The following is a 9,079-nucleotide window of genomic DNA, read 5'->3' as shown; positions in this document are numbered from 1 at the left end:
ACCCACCGTGCAACTAGGCCATTTGACTCAAGCTGACTTAGAACCCTCCTTTACATGTTATTAAGGAATGTTTGATAACTACATATCCGTTCATCGTGCCTGTCGTTTCACCTGCCGAGACCCTTCTGCATACAGGTTCTGCCAATGCCGATTTCAGCATTTCAGTGGGATTGAGCAGAGGTGCCGTGTGCCCGATGGTGGGGCCGGAGGACTTACCGCCATGTTCCGGATCTGCTGGCCCGCAAGGCTCTTCAGGTGCTTCAGGAGGGCTCAGAAGGTCTGCATTTTCTCCTCTGGGAGCTCGGACCCACTCTCAGCCAAGATGTCCTTCACCTGGGCCAGGCTGCAGCCGGCACCTATGGTGAGTCCTGGAAAGCAGGACTGTTTTTACAGGGGACCTGGGAGATGCCACTGAATGGTCAGCATGACAGCAGGGCCTGAGTGCTCGTCTAGCACATGGCTCTCCATGCTGGCTGCACAGAGAATCACCGGGAACTCGAAAACAGCACAGGTGCCCCTTCTAGAGCAACTTCATTAGAATCTCTGGGCCTGGGGCTTTTTCAAAGGCTCCGAGGTACTTCTGTGCACCAGGGTTAGGACATCTGAGCTGGGCTACATTCTTTTTAATTTTTAAATATATTTTTACTGATTTCAGAGAGGAAGGGAGAGAGAGAGAGAGAGAGAGAGAGAGAGAGAGAGAGAGAGAGAGATCAATGATCACAGAGAATCATTGATCGGCTGCCTCCTGCACGCCCCCTACTGGGGATCGAGCCGGCAACCAGGGCCTGTGCCCTTGACTGGAATAGAGCCCAGGACCCTTCAGTCTGCAGGCCAACGCTCTAGCCACTGAGCCAAACCAGCGAGGGCTGGTCTACATTCTTGTTTGAACAAATGCAAGGGACTAGAAGCTAGAGAGAAGGAATGATGGGAACATCTAGCAGGTAGCAGACCCTACTAGAGCTCTCCATGACCTCCTCCTGAGTAACCGCAGTGAAGCTATAGAAAGATGTTTTGTAATTAAGGGGGTTACATCTGATGGCATTGCAGGGCCAGACAATCCACAGGGACTTTTTGTTTGGCCATTTCCATTGCTCACACCCCCCACTACTTTGTGCTAAGCAAGACACCACTATACGGAGAGAATTCTCTGTACTGTACTTATATTCATGCTGCATTCCATCTTTGGTTATAAAACCTAGCTTGTATTTCAGTGGAGTTGAAGACCTTTAACTTGGTTTGAGTCTCAGAGTATGGGTTCTGTTTTAACTCATGCTTCTCGGAGTTCCTGCGTCTATGGGATAAAGATGCGGTGACTTTCTGGAGCACTTACTGTGCTAAAGATTTTTAGGGGGAAAAGGTATAGTGAGCTAAACATGCACATGATATAGGGTAGCATGCAACATTGGAGCAAACATATGCTGTCACAGGAATTTATTTTCTGGGGTGCTGGTGGGGTGGGGGAGCGCATGTGGCTACCTCTGCCCCCCACCGGTGTCCTTCACTCTTGGGCCTTAGGAAAAGGTTGAGAATCCTGGGAAACATCCCTGGAGGGCCACTAGAGGGCACTCACACTTTAATTTTAAGAGGCCCCTAGGAAGGCGTGGGTTTGTTTCTCAAATTGCAGAATCTGGCTCTAATTTACAGACAGGATCCAAACTGAGTGGTCTGGCCCGTTCCAATAGCCAACCGCACAGGCCATGGGGTGGGCCTTGAGGGAGGAGAATGGCAGGAACAAAGGAGCTCTGATTTGGAAGCAAGAGACTGTGGCTTGGCCACCAGCCAGTTTAGAGACCTTGGTCAAGTGCACTTTCCCTTTGCTTCTCAGCTTCCTCATCTATCAAAGGAGGGCCTGGAGTTACACTGAGGATTGGGAGTTGTGCCCTGAAGAGTCCCCTCCGGGGCAGGTATAAGAGGCTCAGTGATAATGTATAAGGATGCGGAAAAGCTTCTCCCTTTTGCAAACAGCAGCTTCTTTTCAGGTACTTATTCTAAGATCTGTTTGGGGTAAGGGTTGTGGTGCTAAAGAACAGTTGGGAAAATGTGGGTACCTGGGGTGAAGATTAGGAAAGGGCTTTCCATATGAACCTTGTGCTTAAATTAGTTGTCAAACTCCCAACCCACCCATTTTACTATTTTCTCTCCTTCCACTCTCTGTTAAAGCTAGAAAAACAAGAAGAAAAAAAAAGAAAAAAGAAAAAAAAAAAGAATACTTTTCCTCCCATCTTCTAACTTTCCCATCTTCTAACTTTCCCTAGGCTGGGCTAATAATTAAAATAACAGATTAACAGGAGAAAATCAATGGTGCATAATATTCAACCCAGGTTTGAATGAAAAGAAGCATTATTTGACTTCTGAATATAACAGTGCTTCTAAAAAGGTCATATTTTTATAAGATCAAGTATTATTTGACATGAACTTCCATTGAAGGCACCAGAGATAATGTCTTTTTTGAAATCCTTGAATCTTCTGCTCATTTGAGTCTGCATTTTATTCTTTTTTATAATGTTTCTGGCCCCAAGAGGTCATCAGAGCCTGAAAGCAGAGAGTTTTTATACTGCCTAACTGTCTCCGTGGAACTCACACAACCCTTTTGTTATGATTCCATGATGATATGCCTTAAGAGAGGAGGTCACTGCCAAGCATGGTATATGTCTCAAGAAATTTTATAGACGACACACAGGAGCTAATTATTTCATATCCCAGCACCCAAACTGCCACAAAGCTCAGAAGAACGTGTAGGCAAAATAGTCACAGAATAATGAATACCCAATTTTTAATTTTAAAAAAGAGCTAACAAAAAGTATGGAAATTATATTCTATTTTCTTATAAGGATTGCAGGTATCCTGTAGTGCATGAAAATATTCTATGATGCTAAAATGTCCAGCTCTGTGGGTTTTAAAAAATGTACTTTGTACTGGCTGGCTTTTAAGATGATTATTAAGTGAGAACAAACAGAAAAGGGTCTAATTTTCTTCAATTTTCTTTTTTTTTCTCTTCAAATTCATAAAAGATTTATTTATTTATTTATTATTGCTTAAAGTATTACAAAGGGTATTACATATGTGTCCTTTTCCCCCCCCACCATTGATAGTCCTCTGGCCTCCCCTACCCCCCAGTGTCTTATGTCCATTGGTTACGCTTATATGCATGCATACAAGTCCTTCGGTTGATTTCTTACCCCCCTCCCTCCTGCCGCCTACCCTCCCCGGCGTTCCCGATGCAGTTTGACAATCTGTTTGAGGCAGCTCTGCCTCTGTATCTATTATTGTTCAAAAGTTTATAATGGTCTCTATTATCCATGAATAAATCCACAACAGGGTTATGAGAGAAGTTGGAGGTGACAATGTGAATAAGGTAGGGTCACAGGTCAGATTTTTTGATCACGCTACTTCTGCTACAAGTAGCTCAGTACCTCTCTGAGGCCTAGAACATGAGGACCAAATTCCTAGGCCCAGTGTGCAAAGCGCTCCAAGATCTGTCCCTATTGCTGGCCTCAGGCTCTTTTGCTCTTCAAAAACAATCTTCTGCTCTAGCCCAACTACTCTTCTCATCATTCCTCTGCCTCAACCCTTCTTCTACTTGAAACCTTCCACTGGCCTCCCAACACACCTAACAAAACCCCTTAAGCTCTCCATGGAGGCCCTTCGGGACTGGCCGCACTCCCTTCTCTCAGCACATCTTCAACCACTGTCTCTCTTGTTCATAATCTCGGCCACACTGGCCCTTTCCCTGCTTCCTGAATGTGCTCATTTCTTTCCTGTCCCAAGGCCTTGGTGCAAGTTATATTTTCTGCCTTAACTTCTGTTTTCTCAGACTTTGGCGTGGCTGGTGCCATCTTGTTATTTGGGTCTGAGCCCTTCCTTGATCTTCCAGTCTGAAGTCTCACCTCCGTCCTGCTCTCTTCTACCACCCACTTCATTTTCTCCAGAGCTCTCATCACTGCCTGACCTGGACTTTTGTTCACCTCATTCGCCTTCTCTGCTAGAATGTAAGCGCCACAAGGGCAGGGACGTCACTGTATCCCTGGGCCTAGAATGGTGCCGACCACAGAGCACATGCCCAGTAAGTATTGGTTGAGTGTCTGAGAAGCTCTTCCCTGTCTGCAAAAATAACAGCACTGGCTCCTGTCCTGCTGTGATTGCTCTCCCTCCCTCCCTCCTCCCTTTTAACCTACCACCAAAAAGCTCCCTTCTACCCTTCTTTCAATTCAAAACACACTTGCGGATCCAAACAATCACTTCTGTACTTTTCAGTTAATAAACCAGGAACCAGGAAACCAGTCTCTTATCTGCCACTAATAGTTGGTTATCTTTTCAATGTTTGTGTCTCATTTCCCCAATTGAGTGATATGCTTCTGGAGGTTAGAAGAGCTACTTGTATCCCTCACATGAATGGCAGCTTGCTCTTTGCAGGAGTTAATAAATGCTTGGCTGATTATCTAAAAATACTTTAAATGAAGAAGGCATCGTTCATTCACTCATTCATTTACCCAGTAGACACTGAGCACCCAGCTTGCGCCATGCAGTATGCTAAGTGGTAGAGGCACAGTGAAAAGCAAGATCAACAAGAGTTCTTCCTCCAAGGAGTTGATGGTTAATAAGAGAGAGAAAATTAACCTGAGTTAGAATATTTACCATTGTGAGAGCATAGACCAGGGAGAGGAGCTTTGTTTTGGGGAAAGGGATCAGGAAAGGCCTGAGGAAGGGACTGCTAGGCCTGCAAGATGAGTAGGAGTTGATTCTGTGGGAATTGGGAATGGAGGCGGGGCAGGCTGGGGAAGGAGGGAGTGGAGGCAAAGGCCCTTCCTATGGCTGCTTGCACTTGGGGGGAAGTGACCCAGGCATTGTTTTTAAGGGTCCACAATCTCTTCACCATCTCACTCTGCTCTTTAAAAGAGGGAAGCCGTGCACGTAAAGATCACAGGCTTCCCACTTACAGGAGTAGGGATGCTGCCAACAAAACCACAGTTCATGGTATGTCCCAGTATTTATAGGAAGGAATCCTCCAGCGCCAACAGAAAATGCAAGCGGGTAATGTATAATTGGATTATGGGATTAGAGTTATCAAGTATGAAAGTGCTTCGGATTAAGGGAATCAGATCTGCTACTTTCTGGGAGACTGAAAACTGACCTTGACTGATTTATCAAGAGTGTTTTCAAACTTGTTTCCACCAGGGGAACTTGTTTGCATGAAACCTTATGCAGTGTGAACAAATTCAACAGCAAGGCTAGTTGAGCTGGCTGGGGGTGAGGCTGAAGTCCTGTGGCTTTCTCTCCTTCAGAAACCCCAGGGCTCTGGGAACTCAGTCTAAAAATCATTCAGTGCAGAGTGACCCAAGGGCTGACCGCAGCGCCAAGACAGGCTGCTGTCTCTGCAGAGGGTTCCCCTCCGATCTTATGTCAGACAATGGAGAAAAACAACCACTGATTTTTTTTCTTTCAGGAAAAGGCAAGACCGAATTTCTTCACCTTTAAATGGATTGTTCTGGTGTGTGAGAGAAACTCCCACCTCCTGACTCAGGCATTTGTATATTTGTTGTAAGAAAGGTCTCATGAATTGGTTACATCAAAGAACCCTTTTACCCAATGACAGAATTAATATTGGAAAGGACACTGCCCTCCCCCGCAACCAAAACCAACCTATTTCTGGAAAAAAACATGGTAAAAAATCCTGCTTGCTGATGCCAATGGAAAAGTACTGGCCACACTCCCGTGTCCCTGGTGTGCTGCCCTCTGCTGTGAGCTCTTCAAAAGCCGAAGATGGAGCACAGGTGACCAGCAGTGGGGCACTTTTTAGGGCCCTTGATGGGTCATTAAATGCCCATTGTCCAGACCCTCCATTCTCAACCTTATCGACTACAAGGCCTCTTCCCTCCCCTCCCAGCTCCAACCATTCAGTCTCTGCTGAGCCAGGTGGCAGCTGGGCTTATGGGAAGCTGGGGACCAGTGAGGCCTCAGGCTGTGTGTGTGGGGTCCTCTCCAGTGCCTGGAATCTGGAGGAGAGGTTGGTCCTTCGGGGTGTGACTGGGGATGGAGAAAGGTTGACATTGGTGTGCACACTCAGGAGTGCCACATGAGTCAACTAACTCCTTCCTGCCCTGAGTCTGGGAGAGTATGAGGACCAGGCCTGGAGGGTAGACCACCTAGCCAAAGGGGAGTATTTTCAAGTCTTCAGAAATGGAACATCCATGGGGCTTGCCATCCCTTTCCTCTCTCCTATTTCTCCTTGGGAATGAAACTTCTATTTCTCCTTGGGAATGGGACTGTGTAGCTCATGCCTGTCCCACCATACATTTAGGAAGCACATAACACGTTTGACATCACAGGTTCACAGTTGGAGAGCAATTTGCCTGCATATGAGAACATGAATTTGTGGGGTGGGGTGGGTAGGCATGGAATGCTGCGGACCGAATGTCTGTGTCCTCCCCAAATTCATATGTTACCTCCTAATCCCCAAGGTGATGGTATCAGGAGGTGGGGCCTTTGGGAGGCGACTAGATAATGAGGACAAAGCCCTCATCTATGGGCTTAGCACCCGTGTCCCTTCTTCCCAATTAGAACACAGTGAGAAGATAGCAGTCTGTGAACCAGGAAGCAGGAGCTCACCAGACACCAAGTCTGCTGGCACCTTGATCTTGGACTTCCTGGTCTTTAGAACTGTGAGAAACAAATATTTGTGTGTGTGTTTTTTTATAAATCACCCAGTCTATGGTATTCTGTTAGGACAAGACATGGACTAAGATGGAACCCCCACGATGCTGTATATCTTCAGGATAATGCAAATGAAAAGAAGAATTTTGATTCTTTATTATACCTTTTAGTGAAAATTTGCAGCCTAAAACATGATCATGCAGTGACCAAAACTATAGAGAGTAATTAAAAAATGCTAAAATTGCCCTGGCCGGGTGGCTAAGCTGGCTGAAGCGTTGTCCCATACATCAAAAAGGTTGTGGGTTCAATTCCCAGTTGGGGCATGTATGGGAGGAAACTGTTCAATATTTCTTTCTCACATCAATATTTCTCTCTCTCTTTCCCTTCCCCCTCTTTCCAAAAATCAACAAAACATATTCTCAGGTGAGGATTAAAAAATAAAAAAGCTAAAATTATCATTGACATTTGGGAAATACCATATATATTGCTCTGGTTTGAAAATTTTAAGGGTAATGATCAACCCTTTCATTTTATAAAGAAAAGATAAGGAGAAACTAAGATGGCGGCATAGATAAACACTGGGAAATAGTCGCCCCACACAACAATTGAAAATTAGCCCAAAGGACGGAGCAAACATCGTCCAAAACAACAGGAAGGCTGGCTGAGTGTAATTTCTACAACTAGAAGAAAAGAAAAGCACGCTGAGAGCCAGAGGAGCTGCGGAGGCTGAGTGCAGAGGTACGCGGCGGCTCGCGCGCGCGGAAAGGGGGTGGCACCTGAGGACGCGGCTGTCTTTTTGAATCACAAGCTCCCGACTGCTCTGATCTCCGGCTCCGGGAAGTCTCTGGGGACCCAGGTCTCATAAGGGGAGAGGCTGCTCTCTCAGGGGGCAGCGGGCGAACTTGGGGGCAGATTTCCCTCGGAGGTGCTTGCAGCCATTGCCGGGACACTGAGACGCGCGAATCCGGGCGCAGAGAATCAGCCATAGCTTCTTTCCCCGCCCTTTTGACTCCCTGAGACCCCGCCCCACCCGGGCTGCTGCAGAGGCTTTTGCATGTGAATGCCCCAGAACTTTGCAACCTGATAATTACCTAACTGCAGCCTGGCCAGCCAGACCCGGAACTTCCAAGAGAAGGCCCAAGGCCCCGCAGCTGCTTGCATTGCTTCACAGCTGAGCCTCTTCGTAGTTCCTGCTGTGTGGCCTCAGGCAGGGGCTGAATTAGCACCTCCTTAGATCCAGGAGCCACTGTACCCAGTGGTCAGAGGGGGTCCATTCTCCCACTTCAGACACAGCTGCTTCCCACAGCCAATTGGCCTGGAGGTCAATTCCTCCCAGTGATCCTACAACAAGCGAGGCACCAAGAGTGCACCAAGAGTGTCCACCCCAGGTAACTGGGGAGGCTGAGCCACTGGGCCCTACAGGACACCTGGCGCGCAGGCCACTCTATCAACACAGGGAAGCAGCCAAAATGCGGAGACAAAGAAACAGGTCACAATTGGCAGAAACGGAGGAGGCCAGATGACTGGATATAGAGTTCAAGGCCACGTTTATAAGGTTTGTCAAGAATTTTATGGAAACCGCCGATAAATTTAATGAATCCCTCAAGGAGTATGGTGAGACCATGGAGGTCATGAAAAAGGACCAATTAGAAATTATGCATACACTGACTGAAATAAAGAATACTTTACAGAGCTCCAACAGCAGACAAGAGGATCCCAAGAATCAAGTCAAAGATTTGAAATGCAAAGAAACAAAAAATACCCAACCGAAAAAGAAAAAAGAAAAGAGATTCAAAAAATATGAAGATAGTGTAAGGAACCTCTGGGACAACTTCAAGCGTACCAACATCAGAATTATAGGGGTACCAGAAGGAGAGGGAGGGCAAGATATTGAAAACCTTTTTGAAGAAATAATGACAGAAAACTTCCCCCACCTGGTGAAAGAAATGGACTTACAAGTCCAGGAAGCGCAGAGAACCCCAAACAAAAGGAATCCAAAGAGGACCACACCAAGACACATCATAATTAAAATGCCAAGAGCAAAAGATAAAGAGAGAATCTTAAAAGCAGCAAGAGAAAGACAGTCAGTTACCTACAAGGGAGTACCCATCCGACTGTCAGCTGATTTCTCAACAGAAACCATGCAGGCCAGAAGAGAGTGGCAAGAAATATTCAAAGAGATGAATAGCAAGAACCTGCAACCAAGATTACTTTATCCAGCAAAGCTATCATTCAGAATGGAAGGTCAGATAAAGAGCTTCACGGATAAGAAAAAGCTAAAGGAGTTCATCACCACCAAACCAGCATTATATGAAATGCTGAAAGGTATTCTTTAAGAAGAGGAAGAAGAAAAAGGAACTCTTACCATTTGCCACAGCATGGATGGAACTAGAGAGCGGATAAATACCACAAGATCTCACTTATTTGT

This window comes from Myotis nattereri (genome assembly GCF_964212035.1).
Source record: "Myotis nattereri genome assembly, chromosome: 7".
In the NCBI taxonomy this organism is placed as follows: Eukaryota; Metazoa; Chordata; class Mammalia; order Chiroptera; family Vespertilionidae; genus Myotis; species Myotis nattereri.
This window is presented reverse-complemented; position numbering follows the sequence as displayed.